The sequence below is a fragment of the Caloenas nicobarica genome, chromosome 12 (genome assembly GCF_036013445.1).
Source record: "Caloenas nicobarica isolate bCalNic1 chromosome 12, bCalNic1.hap1, whole genome shotgun sequence".
In the NCBI taxonomy this organism is placed as follows: domain Eukaryota; kingdom Metazoa; phylum Chordata; class Aves; order Columbiformes; family Columbidae; genus Caloenas; species Caloenas nicobarica.
This window is the reverse complement of record NC_088256.1, coordinates 19,770,637-19,791,501: the sequence shown is the minus strand read 5'-3', so window position 1 is coordinate 19,791,501 and position 20,865 is coordinate 19,770,637.

The window sequence follows — 20,865 nt, the reverse complement described above, 5'->3', positions numbered from 1 at the left end:
AGCACGCAATAGCACAGCTGCCCTTGCGGGCTGCCTAAATTCCTGCCAGAGAAGACGTGGGGCACAGCAGATACAGCTTTGGCTGCTGCGCATTTTACAGGTGGTTTTAGTATGTTCCTTTCCCCCACAAGGCTCTCCTGGAGCTGGGGAGCCAAGGGTGGCCAGAGGCTGCTCCTCAGGACTGGTGTCCAGGAGGAAAAGCTGAGGGTCCACACTGTAAGAGTTTGCTCAGCACTCTGCAGAGACTTGGCCACTGTCTTGGTTACAGCTGAGATAGTTAATTTTCTTCCTAGTAGCTGGTACAATATTGTGTTTTGTATTTAGTATGAGAAGAATGTTGATGATACACTGATGTTTTGGTTGTTGGTAAGCAATGTTTATACCAAGTCAAGCATTTTTCTGCCAGCAGGCTGATAGCGCAAAAGAATCTGGGAGGGGGCACAGCCAGGACCCAGACTAGTCAAAGGGATATTCCATACCGTATCATGTCATGCTCAGTATAGAAACTTGGGGAAGCTGGCCAGGGTGGCAATCACTTCTCTGGGATGAGCTGGGCATTGATCAGTGGGTGGTGAGCAGTTGCATTGCACATCACTTGTTTTGGATATTCTTTTATTATTATTATTCTCTCTTCCTTTGCTATCCTATTAAACTGCCTTTATCTCAACCCACAAGGTGGTTTTTTTTTTTCAATCTCTCTCCCATCCCACTAGGGGTGGTGGTGAGTGAGCAGCTGTGTGGTGCTTGGTTGCCAGCTGGGGCTAATCCACACCACCCATGCACCATGACACATTAAACTGCCTTGTCTGTATATTATAATTTCCTCCTTTTAGATCTCTCCCATTGCAAAAAGGAATCCCCTATACAACTGAATCTTTCTCAGCTGTGTGTTGTGGGTGGGAGACATCAAATATGAAGCAAATATATTGATCTCTAGAGGGGTCAGACCAGAGGGAAATGTGTGTGCCTCGCCAGGCAGCCACCCCGTCCAGCACCATCAAACCAGAGAAGCCTCCTGAAAGATGTTTTCTGCAAATCTACTGCTACCAATGGGTGCAGCTTCAGACCTCGCCTGCCTCTACCAGAGCTGCAGGAAAAGGGCTGGGGTTCTCAGGTGAATCAACTATAAATGCACTGTGCGGTACCGGGCTTCCCTCCTTCTCTCTGAGAACTGCTTCTAGGAACGAAATAATAATTGCTGAATGAAACCCAGAAAAAGCTGCCTCATCAGCCTTTGGGCAATGTAAGTACCCATTTCACAGCTGGGGAAAATCGAGAGAGCTTGCCAGGACACCACGGAGATAACTCCGGTCTCCTGGCTGTCTGCTTTTAGTTTTTCTTCAGATGTTCACGAAGAGGCCATTTTGGTGATTGTGAGCAAGCCCCAAAATAACCTCCTCTTCTTAGGTTGTGGACGACAGGGCTGGAGACTGCAGCACAGGAGACCATCTATCTGGCTTTGTCTCTTCTCCGGAGGTTAGATCAGCAAGCTGCAAGAAGGGTTCATATGAGTTTGGACCACTGGATCTGGGGATTGCAGAGTGGGCCTGGCTTTGAACCCAGGGTCTGGCATGAAGCCTGAAACTTCTGAGTCTTGCAGCACAGCAGACTCACCCTGGTGAGAAGTTCTGTTGTGGTTCACACAGTGCTGGGGGAAAAGTTGTGAAATGCAGGGATTGTAGGGACGATTGGCTTATAGCTTACTGGTATCCACAATGACTGCGGTTCTGGCATGTGGCATGGCAGGGGCAGCAGCACAGCTGCTCTTGGTGCTGCTGAACTTGGTGATGATCTTCTCCATAGCGCTGTGCTGCTGCAGGAGTCTGCTCTGCACTGCTGAGATGGGGTCTGGCCATTCAGCCACCACCTCAGTGGTGCGAAGCAGTGGGCAAGCCCCAGTATTGCTCTGTCTTTCTAACTGTGTCATGACTTTCCTATGGGCTCAGCTGGACCAAAGCCTCTTGAAAATCAGGAAAGTTTGGATGCAGGTCCGAGCTTCCCAGCACAGGCCCCTCTGAGTGCTCCCCAGATGGCTTTGCCTCCCTCAGCTCCTGCCTCCTGTGCACTCAGGGGAACCAGGACTGTCTGCATGCTGCTGGCACTGCATCCCAGGAGCAAGGTCCTGCACACAGAGGGCTGCAAGATATCCACCCGTTCTCCAGGGGTTGGGATGTGGAGGTAGTGTATGAGCTCACCAGACTGCCATGCAGCTGTTCCCCGGAGAAGGGATGGCTTGCCCATGATCATTTGAATTCAGTAGCTCTGGAATCAAAGCACTGCCTGCTTTTCCTGCAGGTATGAGTGGGGTTTCAAGGAAAAGGATCTACACTCAGCTTGTTCTCATGGTCCATGGGCAATCCTGGATGTGCTGTGTCCTGGGGCTCATCCTGGGAGATGGTTGGTGAGGACAGCCACCACTCACCAGCGTAAGAGATACTGCTGAGGGGTTTTGGTGGTGCTAGACAATGTGCGTTTTCTTTGCAGCCCCTGATGAGCACCTGAGGACCTTTCTGAGGTGTTTCAGTAAGTCTTGACTCACTGAGGTATGCTCTGCCCTTTAGAGAGGAAGGTTGGTGCTGAGCACCCAGCATGTCATACAGACTGTTTGTGCTCAGTCCCAGTTTTGTCCTGTGGACCTGAAGCCCTCTATCACCCCTGTTTTCATGTGGGTTCTCGGTGTGGTGTGTGGGCCATATCACTATCTCCACGAACACGTTTCCTGACCACGAGGAGCAGAGCTGAAGTAGCTGACCATTGCATCCCTCTTGCAGGTGGCAGGAGGCTGCAGACCTGCATGTTGTGCAGCTCCAGGTCAGCTTCTCTGAGCTCACATGCTGACTGTCTCGCTTGCTCCCTCCTCCTTCCCCATTCAAAATACCAGGGTGCTGCCTCCCTCTTGATTAAACAGGGAGAAGTACCCATTCCTTTCTGAATTGGAGTATGTTGCCATGGTAGCAGCTCAGCGTGATGGGCGAGCAGGAGGTGAAGCGACCTCAGCCATCTCCTTTGGAGGGATGGAGGGAAAACCCTGGGATGCTTTCCTAACACCCCTTCTCCCCTTGACCCACCAGCTCAGTGTTCCTGAGGGTGAAGGCATCCTTGCCCCATCGTGCATCCTGGGGGTCTCCCTGGTGCCCTCCTCAGCCCAGCCCTACAAGTGGTCTCCTAAAAGGAACTCCTCAGGCTGGTGGTACATGGGGGAAAGGCTTGAGCCGAGATGGTGGTCAGTTAACCAGGTGGTGCAAAGTGGGGTCTGGGGGAGCATAGCAATTCTGCCCATCGCTTGGAGCTGCACGGTGCAGGTAAGCTGTGCCAGGGCAGTGCAGGGTGTTGGAGCCAGGCAGCCCTGGCAGGGTCACAGTGGCAGGGTCTGAGTTGGGTGTTGAAGCAAGGATCCAGAATCGGGCTGGGTGACATTGGCACAGGACCGGTTGCCTGTAAGCTTGCCACCTCCTGCATGGGCATCTGCCTTGTCTGGTTCCTCCAGCCTCAGGGGTCGGGGGGCAAGTCTCCTCCATGCAGTCGGTTTAGGGCGAGAGCCTGCAGAACCAAGGTCTGCAAGGAGAGATGTTTCTAGACTGCAGGTTTTCTTCCCTCTCCTTCCTCTGAGACTTCAGTCACCCTTGTCCTCTCTCTGCCCCAAGTGACATATTTTTCACTGGCCCTCTCCATGTCTGGCTGTGCCCCAGGACGAACTGCCTGGGTGCTTTGCTAGGTGGGATGGTCTGCAACAGCTTGAGTAGAGCAGGCTGCTGTCTAGGGAAAAAAGATAGGCTCCTTCTTCTCTGCTTACTCCAGCCTAAGCATGTGCCTTCAACCCTTCACAGCTTTCCCTGGAGCTCAGAGGAAGCCCTGATAACACACCAGGCAGAGGGTGAAGATCCTGCCAGGGTTCATGACCATGATGTGGATGCAGACCTTGCTGAGGAGGCTGCCAGGGCAGTTTTGAAGGTAAGAAATTTTAAAGGTACTCTGGCACTTCTCTGGGAAGCTTTTGGAGCATATGCAGAGCAGGAGTCCTTGCCTGCAGGATCATCCTTGCTTCTGAGTCATCAGATGGTGGTTCTGCACTTGGGTATCCTGCTCCGTTTGCAATCTAGGCCATGGTGGCATCTGCTTGGTGTGTGTGATCAGAGGGATGGGGAGAAGGCTTTCAGTCCTGCTTTCTGGCTCTTTTCCAACCCCATGAGGACAGCTGTCGGTAGCTACACAAGACAGAGGAGTGGGGAGATAGTGACATGGGTAATGCAGAGCAAGAGAGTGGCAGTTTCTCACCTCATGGGTGGCTGTAGGTGCTTCTGAGTCTATTCATAGCTCTGTCACTGGCAAAGCGCTGTCTAGATGCTCTTCACTTGGCTTGTTTCCTGAGACTCAAAGTTTTTGCTCTCATTGAGAAGTGAGGATTCAGCAGCCACCCTCCTCTCCAGGCAGACCCACACTGGCCAGGCACAGGCAGCCTCAGCTCCTGTCTTGTCATAAGCACCTTCATTATCTAATGAAATGGATGTTTCTTCTGACAGAAACCTAGCCACGGAGGAGACCCGAGTCCCTGGTGATGGTCTCCATCTCCCGCACTCCCATTCCCATGCGAGCTCTAGGTGCTTTGGTGTTAAAACACATCTTCTTGTAGCAGGGAGGATTCAATGGTGTGCAGAACAGATGAGCTATGGACCATCTAGACTGGAAATCTTCTGGATTTGCTGCCCCCAGGCACCCTCCCAGTCCTGCATGTGCCCGAGTCACAAAGACAACGTATTTTGTGTGTTTGCACAGGGTTTTGCAGATGCGAAGGTCAAAGGGCACTGCAAGCTGTAACCTTTGAGCGTGCTGTGCCATTGTTGTAGAAACACATCCCAACTGTTCTTTCCCCCATTTCAGAGTTTTTGTCTGCTCACCATCAGCTAGTCTTAAAAATACATGAGGCGTGCCAAACTTCAGAGAGGGTTCACGTGGACCTGATGCAATGAGAATCTTGGAGACTTCTCTGGCAAAGAAAAGAGCCAGTGTCTTGGGGACAGTGTGTTATAGGAGCAGGATTGTTAGAGCAGAGTCGTCTTCCCCGTGGTAAGAAATCACAGGGAGCAAGGATATACCCATCTGGAGCTTCGCAGCCCTGTTATTCCCTCTTCTTCTTCCAGGCTCCTCATCACTCTTTCCCCCCTGGCTTGCTCTGGATAGTTTTGAATGCCACATGAATCGATACTTTTAATTAGCTGCCATTCCTCATTTCTGCTTTATTGCTTGGGTAAGCAAATTAAAAGTGAGCGTGTTGTGGTGAACTGTTACCCTGGGTGGGCTGTAAGCACACGCTGTTTCTTGCCCCTGGGAGGACTGGGAAGCTGTCAGACACTGGCACAGGGGCTGAGAGAATGGAGACGGGGGTGTGAGGCATGCAAAGGAGGTGGAGAAATTGCTGGCTGCTTTTGGGGTGCTGGGGGGAGCTGGGCAAAGTGTCCCCACTTGAGATGAGGGACCTGGAGCCACCCAGCTCCCTGCCAGGTGGCCAAGCTCCCCTGTATCCCTCCATCTGGTTTTCATGGTAGGGAAAGCCTCTGGACCGAGAAGGTGTTGCTGGCATGGGGCACACAGAGGGGTTTTGCAAGGGTTAAGCAGCCCCACACATTGCCAAGTTTTGGGATTGCACAGTGGGGCAGAATCTGGGGGCTCTTGGGCCCATTCCAGCCTTCAAGGTGGTACCCGTCACATCTGCCCCTAGGAGCATCCTGGAGGAGGCTGCAGGAGATGGAGCAAACAGGGGTGGACCCTTGTCAGGCTTGGTGTGGGGCTGAGCTCTTGCTTGCTGGCAGATAACCTGAACTCAGCCCTTTCTCAGCCTGCAGCAGCCTTCCAGCCCTGCTCGGAGCCAGGTTAGCGCTGTGGTCAGATTCGTGGTGCCTGCAGATGGGAAGACCCAGCAGCCACAGGGGGATGTCCTTTGTCCTGCAAAGGGATCTTGCTGATCCCCGTGTGCGGGAGCAAAGGTTTCCCTGCTGCTACAGGTGCTCAGCATGGTGTAACGCTCTCAGGAGTTTGTACGAACTGGTAACACGCTGCTGTCTGCATGGCTATAGAGATACTCTCCCATGGGCAAACTTGCCCTTTGCAGAAGTTTAAAGTCTCACTTTGCTGCCTCTGACCTGGGCTGCTTCTGGGTTTGGGGCTCAGCCACCTGGAGCATGGCTGATGCGAGCTGGTCCCTGTTATCCCCTTAACCTGTCTCTGCAGCGGTATCAGCAGCAGACTGAGATGAAAGCTCTGCTTTTCCACTGTGCCTTTGCGTGCCAATTCCTTTGATGCAAGGAGGGGCTGGTTGCTGAAGGGGCTTTCAGAACTCACATCGGCTGTGGCGGACAGCTGTGCAAGGCGGAGGCGGTGAGTTAGTCTGTGCCCTGACCCACAAATGTTGCTTGCAGCGGGGAGAGCTGTGAGGCATTGGCTCTGATTTTGCCCTGAGAAGGGTGTCCGTGAAGGGGGTGGTGTTGAGCCACCAGGAGGATGGCAGCTCCCATCCACCCCGGGAGGCAGGGCAGGATCGAGATGCGCTGGCCGAGCTGGGGGATGTTATGCACCAAAAGCTAAATGCACTTTCTTATACCAAACTAAGAATTTCTTGTTAGTCTTATTAAAACTTTTAGCAATGTAACCAGAAATGCAATGAACAGTTGTTATTGTTAGTCTGGTTAAAGTGATACTAACACTGGCAGCCTATTGATTCTTCAATCAATACTTAACAAATACCATCAGCAGTGCTGCAGATATGAGCTGTTGTGCAAGTAAAGGCTGGTATTTCCCCTGGCACTGGGCACCCCTGGGTGCCTTGGGGTGCAGGGCGGGGGCCAATGAGCCATCACCCTCCTCAGCTCTGCCAGGTGCAATGTGCCATTCAGCATGGGGGTTTCTTCCTCCTCTTGCTTGAGTCCATTTGGGGCTGGTTTTATGTGTTTTCCGACAGGCCTTACACTCGGCTCTTTCTTCGCTGGTCTGCGAGTTCATGTTGCCTCTGGCTCGACTAAGTCTGGTGCCTTGCACATACGTGTGACCTCTGCTGCCTGAAGTTTTTGTTACCCTTGGAAGAGATTTTGCTCAACTCCCAAGTTTGCATTGCCACCCATGAGATGTGGGTGGCTCTGGGATCTTTTGTGTCATCTATGTCCACATCTTTGGGGCTTGGGCTAGTAATGCTGCCACTGCAGCTTATTCTGGGGCCTTTGGTAGCTCACCCTACCTCAACTAAGGACTTTTAAATGATTTTTCTGTATCACAGTTATGAACAACAGATGCTATACTCCACAATGAGCCTTTTCTGCTCCCCTCCTGCCCTGGTGGTCCCTCCTTCCTCCCGCCTGGTCTGCAGTCCCTGGCTGATGGTTGTCCCGAGCAGGTGTCCCTGGGCCACCCCTTGCATCCTCAGTGCACTCATGAATCTGGGCTGGCATGAGTTGCAGAGCCCAGGCATGGCTCATGCCCACTTTCCAGCCCCCTCAATGAAAGAAAAAGATTATTATTAATAATGTGTTCTGATACAAGCTCCTGGAGCTATCCTCCCGTGGTGCTGGCACATGCACAGTTCGGTTTGGGTTGCGTCAGCTCGGGTGCCATCCTCCAGAAGGACTGACAGGAGCAGAACAAGTGTCTCATGGAGTTTCTTCACCATGCTCAGGGCTGGAGGAGGACCCTGGACCCAGCAACCGGGCTCTCCTGCCTGCTCTGCAGTCTGCAGATGGTGCAGGCACATTCCATCCTTGAGGAAAGGCTTCAGGAGCCCTGCTGTTTCCCAATGCTCTCCCCTGCCTGCTTGCCCAGCACACAGTGAGTCTTATTCCTTTTCAACCCCCTGTGATCCCTGCAAATCTCACTGTTATCTGGATGCTCCTAAATTTGGGTCTGTTCTGTATCCTGCTACCTGGATAACGTCTGCTTTGAGAATTCCTGCTGTGGCCACACGCTGCAGTGTTTCCCTGGCAGTAAATAGAATTATAAGACTTCTGTGTGAAGTTCTGCCTTGTGCTGGTGCACTCTGGTTTCTGATAGTGTGCTAGCCTTGAAGAGAAAACTCCATTAGGAAAATAAAAAATGTTGAAATGCAAAACCTTGAATGTAGCCAGAAGACAAAATGTGGTCTGACAGTTGCTTTGGCTTGTCAGAGCCCCTGAGTGATGGGTGCCAGTTGGCTGCTTGTCTTTAAAAACAAAGTTTTGTAAAAAAGAAATTGAGGGAAAACGTCTCATGAAAAAAACCCACAAACAAACAAAACGCACTAAAACCCAGCAGTTTATGGAAATCTTTCTACTGCAAAGCAATGGCAAAGGTTCCCTGTAAATTTGCCTTGGCTTTATTGCTTTCTGTGAGGAGTCCGATTTATAGAACTATTTTCATGGAGTAGTTGGTTATTATTCCTTTTTCCTTCTCCAGCCTTGGTCTCAGACCAGGAGAACAGCAAGGCTCTGCTGCTGATAGACCTCAGGCTGAGACGTTTCCTATCTGCTCATCAGCACAGGTCACATTATCTCAGGAGCCAAACCCAGAAGACTTCTCAGCTGCCGCCCCAAACCCAATTCTGGCCAGGACTGGTGAGCTCTCTGGGATGCAGGGCAGGGGGATCATGTCAGCTGGACGGCCCTGGGCTAAACTTGGCATCTTCAAAGGCCCTGCTGGAGCAAATCCCAGTGCCTGGGGCCTCCCATCCGCACAGCACTTAACTGCCAGCTTAAACCCATGCCCTTCCTTCCCAATCTGTTCTCTGTTTTGGAGTGGGTCAGCTTTACGCTTCAGGGTCTTCAAAGAGTCAATGAATTGTATTGATGTTGTTAACGTTCTCTGTAAATTCAGAGAAATTATGAGACGAATATTTGATGAGGCTCATTAAGGCTGAATTACTGCCACACTCCTCCTTCCCTTTCCTCTGCTGTCCCTGTTGTGTGGATGAGCATTGGGTTCCCTAACTCGTTCTGTCCTGAAAGCCCTGGTCTTCTGGTGGTCACGAACTGCCATGGCCCATGTTAGAGCACAGCAGCTTTCAAACCAAAGAAATCAGCCTGACAAGTCCCCAAGACCACAACTTGCTGGGATCATGGGGCATGCCACCTTGCTCTGTTTCTATTCTTATCCTGTTTTTCTCCTGATTTTCCCCTGGGGTCTGTTATAAAGCCACAGATTTTGAGGGTCCTTGCTCTGCACTGGTGGGATTTAAGGTTGTGTCAGCCTTTGGCTGCTGCAGCAGTTATTTCAGACAAGACCTGGCACTTTTGGGGAATCCCGGAAGGATTTCCCTACTGTGTCGGAGCTGCGTTTATACAGTGAAGCTGGAGGTTACTTGTGACAACCATGGCATTTAACACATGTGAACTTGGAAGGCAGGACAGGGAAGACCTGCTGGGACCATTTCATGGAAGGCGAGATGTGTCTGAGAAAGAGAGACTCATGCCCCAAGGCTATAGGGCTTTTCCACTCCAGCACAAGGCAACAAGCTTACAGTGGAAAAAGTGCAATAATGAGTGGCTCAATGCCAGATAAGGGAAGAGGGAAACCTGCACTTGCACCTGGTGGGATCTGGCTCCCCTTGCCCTGCTCTGCTGCTGGAGATAGGCCAAGGAGATACGAGGAGTCTGGTGAGTGCCCGGCTCCTGCTGGAGGTACTGGGAGTAACCATTGCTGTGCAGCCTGCTGAAGCCTGGATGGAGCATCCCTCTGGGACAGCGGTGGACTTCAGACACTGTCGCCCATCCAGGCCTCAGTTTCTTTGCCCAGGAGCATGTCGGAGAGCACCAGAGAGCTGTGGTGAAACTCCTGCATGGGAAGTCCAAGCATGCACTTTCAAAGACCACCAGCTTGCAAAGAGCATGAGAGTAATTTGAACCATTGATTTTGAAGCCCTGGACTGTAGTCTTACACCAGAGTACCCAAAGCTAGAGCATAAACCTTCTTTGCATCCTATGCCTTTTTCCTGACCTTCCCAAGAATCCAACAGAACTTCTTAAATAAGGACATGCTCTTGCAGCCTCACTGTTATTATCCTTCTTCTGTGAAAGCAATTTCCAGCTGAAGTGCTGGGACTACAACATGGGGACAGTTTTTATTGGAGGCATGAATCTTCTATATCTGTCTGCCACTGGTGGTTGTTTTCTCATCTCTCTCATTTGTGGCTGTGGCAGAAGAGCGAAAAATGGTCTTTGCATCAGTGTCTTGGTTGTTGCTTGCCCAGGCAGGGGCAATCTAGTAGTTCAGACAGAGAAACAGGCACAGCAGCTTTTCTGTCCCTGAGCTGCTATGGGCCATGAAGTAACCAAGGTTTAGCCCCAGGATTTCTATGGCACAAGGCCATTGTAACTCAGGACATGTCTGCAGGGCTTTGTCCTCCTGGATATCATCGCCATGATGTGTATCCTTCCCCACTCCTGAGAAGGGTGTCAGTTTTGGCTGTTCCCTTGGCCATATCTTCATGGAGCAGTCACCTGTCGCTGCTTGGTGGGGTCAGGATTTGGGGATTTCTGGGGATTTTCAGCCTCACTCAGGAAGGGCACTGGTTTTTCTGTTGGCTTTCCGGGTGAGTCCACATTCTGTATGTGTACTTGCTTAGCTTTGCCTGGAGAACAACAGGCAGTTTACAGTTGGGAGCCATCTTTACGAAAGCTGTGATAGACACAAGACACTGAGACTTACTGAGGATCCAGACCTGTCTTCTGGCCAGGGTAGGGGTTTCCAACCCCATTTTGTCCACCACACATGGCTGTGGTGCCCACTGATGAGTTTGAGCCCCTGCTAGTGCTCCAAGCTCAGTTCCCTAGCAGAGGGTAAGCCAGTTTCTGACCGTCAACCTTCATGACAGATGGACGTCCAAGTGGTTTTGGGTGTCCCTCTTGATGTGCTGTGTCCACACTAACCATGTGCTTTGGTCATGTCCAGAGATGGGGTCTCCAGCATGCTTCATCCCACAAAAAAGCATGAAAATGTGGACCAGACCCTTTGTGAGGGTTTCAGCCCTGCCAAGCCCTGGGGAGGGATGGCCAGGCAATCTGGACATCCATCAGCTTAAGCCCTCTGAAAAGTGACTGCCTGCTGAGTAAGGAGGGACTTTATTCACCTGCTCTGAGACAGAAAATCCTTCTCCTGCCTCTTGTACTGCTTGCCACAGCATGGTCCACATTAATGATAATGAGTTAACAAGCCAGGGTAAGTGATAGGGCTTTGTTCTTGGCCTTTTTTTTTGTTCCCTGTTCACCTTTAAAGACATGAAAGGTGAAAATAAAACAAGAGCAGCTCTGAGGGCACACCTCCATCCTCCCCCTTTGCTCAGTCTTTATTTTCTCCTTTCAACTGCCTTTCCCTGTTCCCTGCTTTGCCCTGATTTAGCCAGCACGGAGAGCTGACACCGCTGTCAAAGATGCCCTTATCTTCAAGGGTACGGCTGGTGTTTTGGATTCAGAAGCGGCATTAGGATCGAGGTTCTGCCTAATCTCCTCCGATAAGCTGTGTCACAGCGGAGTTGCAGGACAGAAGGTCCAACATGGCAGCTCAGGTGGCTCTTCCTGATTTATATTTATCCCCTTTCCAGGCGCAGTCAAGGGGATGCTCCAGCCCTGCCAAGGGGGAGTTTATTCTTGAGCAGAAAGCATCTCTGTCTGCTGGGGCTGCTCATCTCCCAGCCCCTTACCAGGACCTGTGTGGGCACCACAGGCTGCCATGTGGTTTCCTGCTTGGTGTCCCTCCTCACTGGGAAAGGGGAACTCGAAAAAGGGAGGCTGACATGAGCTACACATTGTAAAACAGGACAGGTGTTCTGTGGCAAATGGAGTGACAGGCAGAAACAAGCACAAAAGATTGGATAGATAGGAATGAGAGATCGATAAACTGAGACTAAAGATAGCAAGAGAGATGCACTGAGGGCTGTTGACAGAGAAATAGATGTTGCAGCCAGAAACATCCTTGAACAAGAGAAACATCAAATGAGAGAGATGAAGCTTAGAGAAGGGTCATTTTAAATGCACTTCACTGCTGGGCCAGGATTAGCCCAGACTGTACATGTTTAATGCTTCCTTTTTTCTCTCCTTGTTTTAAACCCCTGAGTGGTGGGATGGAGCAGCTCCTCTAGCCCCACTCTCAGTTTCTGGATTCAGACCTCCATGTTAGAGTCAGATCATGGCATGTTTTGAAATAATCCTTTCTCTTGCACCAGTTTAGCCAGTGAAAGGCTGCTTGGAGCAATCTCATGGAGCTGGGCTGTGTAACTGCTGCTCTTATGGTCTCTTGATCTAACCTATGTGCTGTGTAGCCATATTCCAGATTTAAATCCAGTTTAGTCATAATTGAAACCTGCCTTTCTCTTGAGCCTGACACTGCCACCTGGAAGAAGTGGCAGTTTTGGAAAAGGAAAAAAATGTAAAATAAGCAGCACTGGGGTGCTCAGGTACAGGGTGTCCTGGAGGACACAGCCTGACCAAGGGGTGTGAATGGGAGAGGATTTTGATGGGTTAGGGAGTAAAGGCTTCCCAGGTGTTGATCGCTGGCAGGCTGATTTGTTGCACTAAATCTGGATTGGCTTGTTTTTCACCTAATGACCAGTGAGCTTGTCAGGGAGTCCCTGAGGCATCCTGTAATACCTGTCCTTATGGGACCCAATTGCCCAGGTACTCCCAGTAAAACTCTCTGCCTAAAAGCCAACTGAGGTTGAGGAAGCCTCATACTCTGAAATTGCTTTACTTCCGAAGGGCTGGTTTGAGAAAGGAGCAAAATTGTTCAGCAGCTTCAGAGCAGCTGTTAATTTCCTTTTGTTTTTATCAATTAGGCCAACTACTCCCCATCTTCCTCCTTCTCTCTGGGCATTTACTTAAACCCCGTGAAACCATCCCTTCTCTTCATGTGTCCTGGGAGGCCCTGCCAGAGTAGACATCCACCTCCGGCGGCTGTGATGGAGGAATCTTCTCTCTCTCTGTAGGCTCCTTTCTCCATCATCTCCTCCACAGCAGAAGACCCACAGCCTCCAGCTCTGCTGATGTGCAGCCTGACCGGTAGACGGAAAAGAACGGCTGTGGATGGGGACAAGTGACGGTGAGCCATGCTCTGCAGGGGTGGGCTTCTCTCCGTTGCTCTGCATCTGGCTGGGAGGGTGAGGAGGGGTGGAGTGATGGGCACCGGTGCTGCTCTGGGAGCACTCGAGTCCTCTGTGACAAGGGATGGGGGAACAGGGCACCAAAATCCTCTCTCATGCCAAAGAAGTGTTTGCAGAGGTGCTTGGAAGAGACGATAAAGGGACGTGGCTGCAAGTTCTTCTGTGGCAAGGCTTGGGAAGTTTGGAGAAGCCTCCAGCTCCTCCCATCCTTTGGAGGCTTGGGCGCCCTCCCAGAGCATGCTGGTGTCTCATGGTCACTGTCCATGGAGCCCTGCACCCTGGCTGACATCTCTGCAAACCTAGCGGGTCTGAAAAGCAAGGAGGACTTGGAGGGGTTCATCTGCTCTAAGCCTGACCTGAAAAGAGAGAGGGTAGGTGTGAAGCAAGAGCCTGAGGGGACTGATTTATCTGAGGATGGCTCGGATACCATCTCTGGTAAGGTGTATCTGTTTAGTGGTAAGAACAGGGGCTGTGGTGAGCTGTGAGAGGGGAGTGAGCCTGTCCTGACTGGGAGATGCCTCCCTCCCCGACGGCCTCTGCTTTACCCCAGCACAGCCCTTTCCGAGGGAGATATCCATGCTCAGAGCATTTTGTTCGACAGGCTTGTGGCGATCGGTGTGTTGGAGCAATTTATCAGTCCTGATGCATATTTAATGCCAAAATGGTGAGCAGAAGTGGAGCAGTGTTTGCAGACGGGTGAGCTGCGGAGCTTTGCTGTGGCCGTTAACAGTCCTGCATTAATTATGATAGAATAAATAATTCACAGGGCTAATAACAAAGACTTGCTTCTGGAAGGAGGAATGAGAAAGCACTGTCTGGCTCTGGCTTCTGAGCCAAGTGGACAGCAGAGCACATGGGATCTGCTGGGGATGCTGCACTGGCAGCTCTGTGGTTTGTCCTGCCTGTATTTCCTCTGCCTTTCCTTCAAGCCACTCATTCCTCCTTTCCTTGTCCCCATAACCTGCTCTTTTCTTTCTGCAGACATTAATATGGATTGTTTTCTTGTGCCACTATTGTCCTTCAGCTTAAATAGCTTTTTCTGACCTCCCTGGTGTTTATCGTCCAGATGCATTTTTAGGGAAAAGTCACATCACTGCCAGTTTGTTTTACCAAGGCTGAGCAAGGTATCTTCTTCTATACCATTTTTATACCGTGCGTCCTCTGTTCACCAGCTCACTCAGGAGCCCTTCTCTGTTCCTTTTTAACCTTCTTTATTGTGGACAGCCTTCTGGCTTAGCCACCACGCGGTGAGCAACCCTGAGCAAGTGATTTCACTTTTCTTGCCTCACCTTCCTCCCACCTATAGAGAGAAGACAGTGACATCATCCTGCGGCATGGGGTGGGTTAGGTGTGCTATAGGAGGTATAGAAGCTTTCTCCTTCCCAGCCCTGGTCCTTTATGGGGACAGGGCTCATTTCATTACTCTGTGAATTTACATCTCAACAGAAACATAAACTGAAGTGATATGGGACATGAGTGCTGTCCCAGACTGTTGCAAGCAGTCTCAGAATAGCTGAGTAGTCCAAACGAGCATCCAGAGCAGGCTGAATGCTGGTGACCCACCCACACATCACCAAACACATCCTAGGTCCTGCCATAAACCTAAAACTGGGAGGAAAAAGTAATGATTAAAAAGTTTTCCAAGGAAAACAACAGCAGCTGGGAACTTGTGTGATGCCACTTCTCTGATCTGTTGGTGCTGAAGGGTTTTCCTGAGGGTCTAACCAGTGCCCCATAGACTGCTGTGAGTGGCATTGTAACATCTCCCCTAGAAAAACATTTATTTCTTCTGGGGTCCCATCACACTCATAGTTTACGAGATAATTTTCTTCCTTGGCCCTTCCCAACTGATGAGCCCTTGATGGGCAATGGAAACAACTGTTCCTAACCCCATGCTCGGGAGCCTGAGCCTTGCACGCTGTGCTCCTCATTCCGCCTCTTGGTGGGCTCCAAGCTGTCTTCTGCTCAGTGACGGGCTGTGCACCCTCCATGTGCTCCTGCTGCTTCCTGGCTTTGTACCAGCATCAGATGTCATCAGCATGATGTCACGAATGAAAAAATTAGTGTGGGTCACAAACTCGCTCTGCTGGTACCTTCCCTCCAGCCTCATTATTTCTGTTCCAGGACTCGCTTTTGTCTAGTTTTGTGTTCTCCCACTCCCCACGTGTTCTTGCTTTGATCACCATCCCCCATGGAGCATCAGCACTAAGACCAGAGAGGTAAGATTGCTCTATTCCCTTTGCCTTTCTCTTTGAAGACAGTTATCACATTAGCCTGAGAAGATAAACCCACTATGTGTTTTAACATGTTTTCTTTTGTGTCTATGCTGTTCATCATCCTTTTCTTCCCACTCCTGCTTTGCAAACTCCATCTGTTGAGATGGCACAAGTAACAGAGCGCACCTTAAAAACAGGGGTTGCATTTACATGGATAAATAGCAACCTTTGGACCGTTCTCATCCAAGACAAGGGATGTTTCAGAGGAGACCAGGAAAGCCCCAAGCACTGACTCTGTTGACACAGAAGAATGCAGCAGATTTCACCTAGAAAGTGGCTGTTTGAACAGAGGAGTGCAGCACAGCTCAGTAGTGCTTATGTCTTGAAAGTGGATGTTTACACACAGGAATTGTGTGCTCACCTGGCTATTAGAGCACAAAACAAATGTTTGCCCAGGTAAGTGCAGATCCTGAGCTCAGGTTTTGCATTGGGTGTGCAGCTTTGGAGCTTACACGCAGGGAGGCACTGCCTGAGCAATCGTTGCAGGTTATGTGTCCTGCTCTGGACGTCTGAAGGCAAAGCAGCAGCCTGACGAGCTGCTCCAGGTCTCTCCGCAGGCACCCGCTGTGCAGATGGAGTGGGGTGAAGGCTGGGGCTGCATTCACAACCAAAGCAGGGCTGGGGGAGGCAGGACACCATCTCATTCATCAAGACTTAAAAAGACATAATAGATATGCTGGTGAAAAATAGCTTTTAATATTGTTTTTAATTAGACAAATTCTCTTTCCCTTTCTTTTCGTTGTTCCAAGAGGACTCAGTGAAGAAAGCCCCTGATGGATTTCCTTGTCTTTCCATTTTAACCAAAAAATTCGTACCGCACTTGACTGAGTTTGAAGAAAGTTCTGGGGCTGGCATCTGGGCTTAATCGCTGTTCTCCTTGTGCACCTGTGGGAGGTGGCAGCTCATGCCTCTTTGCATTCAGCAATGCTGTTGCAAAAACACCCCAAAAAATCAATTTGGGCAGGCAATAAGCTCCAAACAGACTTTGTTCTAACCAGAACTGTTTACAGAATCACAGAATGTTGGGGATTGGAAGGGACCTCAAAAGATCATCCAGTGCAACCGCCCTGCTGGAGCAGGAACACTCAGGTGAGGTTACACAGGAAGGTGTCCAGGCGGGTTTTGAATGTCTCCAGAGAAGGAGAATCCACAACCTCCCTGGGCAGCCTGTTCCAGTGTTCTGTCACCCTCACTGAGAAGAAGTTTCTTCTCAAATTTAAGTGGAACCTCTTGTGTTCCAGCTTGAACCCATTACCCCTTGTCTTACTGTTGGTTGTCACCGAGAAGAGCCTGGCTCCATCCTCGTGACACCCACCCTTTATATATTTATAAACATTGATGAGGTCACCCCTCAGTCTCCTATCAGAGAACCAACTAGTAAGAGGGTTTATCCAAAATTATCCAGCACTCCAACAACATTATAAACCACAAGTTTGGATACACAGCTGATTCAGACTTGAGGCATCCCAAAACTCTGGAATGATGATTCAAAACGCAGGAAGTATGTGGGGGGTTATATGTAGAGTTGGGGGTTTCTGCCCCAGCCAGGTGAGTTTGTGTGGGCTTTTGTTGCAGCAAACATCGGTTACTGTGGGGATCAGAGGGAGCAGATTGCCAAAACGGCTGTGATGAGGGCTGCTGTTGTGGTTCTCATGCTGGAGCTTGTGGGCTGGAGAGAAGGTGGCAAACCAAAATATTTATACCATAAGACGTGCACTTTTTTGAGCTGAAGCCTGGGCAGCATCACAGCCACTCCATATGGAATAGACATTGCTTACCTAATTTCTTTCTCTCTTGGGGAGAGCATGCCACGGCTGCTTGGTTGTGGCGGGGGAGGCAGGCAGCTCCGTGGCTGGACTCTGGGGACGTGGGGGCTGCAGTGGCTGTGGCTGCTCTTCCCCTGTCCCCTCGTACCCTGGGGTCCCTGGCTGGAGCTTGGGGCTTCCTTCCTCGCTGCTGGTGCTGGCCCACGGTTGGCAGAGAGCCATCTCATGTGGACCTCAGGCTTGCAGGGAGGCTCCTGGGTTGGCACTGTTACGTCTGAGTTCATGCTCCCCAAGTCCTTGCTGTGAAAGCTCTACCCGCCGGACGTGTGTGCCTGGCCCAGAGCTTGCCAAGCTGTGTGAGGAGCCGAGTGCTGGAATGGGGGCTAGGGGGACATGCAGGGTGCAGGCAGAACTGTGTGTGTGCACTCCAGCCTGGGCTCTGCTCAGCTGCACCCCGGTGATGCAGAGACAGATGAGCGGCTCAGAGGTGGCGAAGAGGTTATGTGCAGCTTGTCCTGGTGAGAGAAGGACAATCTCAGGACCTGTCCCTCTCCAGCCCTAGGAAGCTGCCGCAGGGCTGTGTCCTCTTTCCCATGGCTGGAAATGCAGTGCTGTTAATCAAGGCTGTGGGAGCAAGGATGTGCGGGGCCACTGGTGTGTGCCAGGGGACACGACTGGTGTGATGTCCTCAGTAGCTGAGTATTTTGAACCTTTGAGCTGAGCCTTTTGGCACATACTACATTTGGGCTGCAGCAGCCTGGTGGTGTCCTGACCCTCCCTGGTCTTTGGGAGAGATGCTGAGCCTCTCTGCAGTGACTTCTGTGTTATTTAACCTCCCTCTCTTTTCGGCTGGCTGAGAGCTGGCCCTCTCTGACAGTGGCGGTCGACACTTGGCCCTAACCAGCTCTGAAAGCACGGGCAGGAGCATGAGCCCCTACCCACAGAGTGGCAGCCAGTGTGGGGGGACTAATTTTGTGATTACGTTGCTGAACAGCGGCATTGAATCTTCCAACCTGTCCACCGGAGGCAGCCCCTCTCATCCTACTTCTGACAAGATTTAAGATGGTCACGGATAACTGGCTTTCATTATCACTGTGCTCATAAATTCTTCTGTTATCCTCTTTCAGGAGGGCTCCTGCCATCACCCACATGGTGCCCGCTCTCCATCTCCAGCAGCGTGTCACCTCCCTCTGCTCCCCTTGTCCTGTGGTCTCTGCCCATCCCTGCTGCCCCCCAGTTCCATGGGCTGTTGGCTGTTGTGTATTTGCTATCTTGTCCCTCCCACACATTTCTTCAGTGACAGGGCCAAACTCTTTCCTGGTGCAAGAGCACTGGCTGGGCAATTTTCCCTGTTGTTGCTCATATGTTTTCCCATTGCTCCTATGTTCTTGTATCTAATGTCTGACACCAATGAATCCCCCTCCCATCCCTTGACAGTTGGGTCACTTGATGAATAAGGAATTGGCTGGATGATTGCAGTTAACAGCTCAATATTGGTCCACGTGGAGACCAGTGGTGAGTGGTGTTCCTCAGAGGTTGGTATTGGGACCAACACTGTTTACATCTTTGTCTGCAACATGGACAGTGGGATCGAGTGCATCCTCAGCAAGTTTCCTGACTGCACCAAGCTGTGTGGTGTGGTTGACACACTGGAGGAAGGGATGCCATCCAGATGCCATCCTTGATAGGCTTGAGAGGTGAGCCTGTATGAACCTCATGAAGTTCAACAAGGCCAAGTGCAAGGTCCTGAACACGGGTTGGGGCAATCCCAAGCACAAATACAGGCTGGGTGAGGAATGGATTGACAGTGGCCCTGAGGAGAAGGACCTGGGGATGTTGCTTGATGAGAAGCTCAACATGACCTGGCAACATGAGCTTGCAGCCCAGAAAGCCAACCGTGTACTGGGCCGCATCAAAAGAAGCGTGACCAGCAGGTCGAGGGAGGTGATTCTGTCTCTCTGCTCCACCATGGTGTGAACCCACCTGCAGTGCTGCATCCAGATCTTGGGCCTCCAACATAAGAAGGACAAAAATCTCTTGGAGTGAGTCCAGAGGAGGCCATGAAGATGATCAGAGGGCTGGAGCACCTCTCCTGTGAGGACAGGCTGAGAAAGTTGGGGTTGTTCAGCCTGGAAAAGGCTCCAGGGAGACCTTATAGTAGCCTGCCAGTACCTGAAGCGGACCTACAAGAAGGCTGTAGAGGGACTTTTTGCAAGGGTATGCAGTGATAAAACAAGGGGTAATGGCTTTGGAACTGAAAATGGGTAGATTCAGATGAGAGACAAGGAAGAAGTTCTTCCCCATGAGGGTGCTGAGGCCCTGGAACAGGCTGCCCGGAGCAGCTGTGGATGCCCCATCCCTGGAGGTGTTCACAGACAGGTTGGACGCGGCTTTGAGCAACCTGGTCTGGTGGGAGGTGTCCCTGCCCACGGCAGGGGGTTGGAACTAGGTGATCTCCAAGGTCCCTTCCAACCCAAACCATTCTATGTTTCTATGATTCTTTCCCTGACACTAGTTTCAGCTCCCGTGGGGCCAGGGCTGTTCAGCCAGTCAGGGCACGATTTGGCCCTTCATCACGCCTTGAGGTTTTGAATGACATCTGTTACTTTCTTCCAATTCCGAACTCCTTTTTGACATGTTTTCAGCTCTTGCTGTCCAGTGGTATTGATTAGACTTTTTATGGAGTGCTCTTCCTGTATTTATTTATCATGCAAGATGCATTTCTAGTGCTACAAGAGCTATATGATTAAAACAAACTGAAAAAGAAAAAATGATAAAAAGCCTCCACATAAACCCAGACCTGATGTCCTACTCCTCTTATTGCCTGTGAGTAGAGATGGAAAATAAAAATTCTTCAAGGCTTCTTATTTTGTTTTTAAGAGCATTGCTTTTTGCAGACCTCTGGCCCTAAACACAAGCCGGTAAAGTTTCCTTTGGGCATATAGAGAAGACCATAGTTGTTTCCTCATCTCTTGAGAGCACGGTAATGCCGCTCCTTTCTTTTCTCTAGGAAGAGGAGCAGTATGGACTTGTGGTGGGAGTTTTACTGCCACAGGCACTGGCTGTGTGCAAAGCAGATTAGAGGTTTGTGTAGGGGAAGACTGATTTTGGTTTTTATACACTGGGATTTAAAGGTGGCAGTAGAACCCCTGCAGCCCCTTCAAGAGCCAGCTTTGGAAAGCCAGTGATGATTGTGGACCTGATGTGTCTCAGCTGCTGCTTGACCTTGTAGCAGGATGGGAGGGTGCAAGGGGCACTTCCCTCTCAGGACACAGATATTTAAAAGAGGGAGTGAAGGAGGCACTGAACGGGCCAAAATGAAAGACGGCACAGCAGAAAAAGCCAGAAAACACCCATGGCTTTATGAATGGCAGCCAGGAGTAGATTAATGCTGACTGCTAGCTATGGACCATAGCAGGACCCCAGAGCTTGGGGGCCACTCACTGCAGGTGAGGTGAAACAGCCATGAATCAAGGAGCACGGTTTCAAAGAGAGCCTGGTGGGGAAAATGCGGAGTCAGAGCCAGTGCTTTCAGATGCTGCTCTGGCAGCAGGGCCAGCCCTGGCTGAAAGTGTGGGGCCACTGATGCCCAAAATGCAACTGAGGATGGGAGCCAGCTGCTGAGCATCAGATTGGGTGCATCCAGGTGAGGAAATCCCAGGGGCTGTTGTGGGGCAGACCCCCTTCTGTGGTCTCTATGGGGAACACAGCGTTTCAT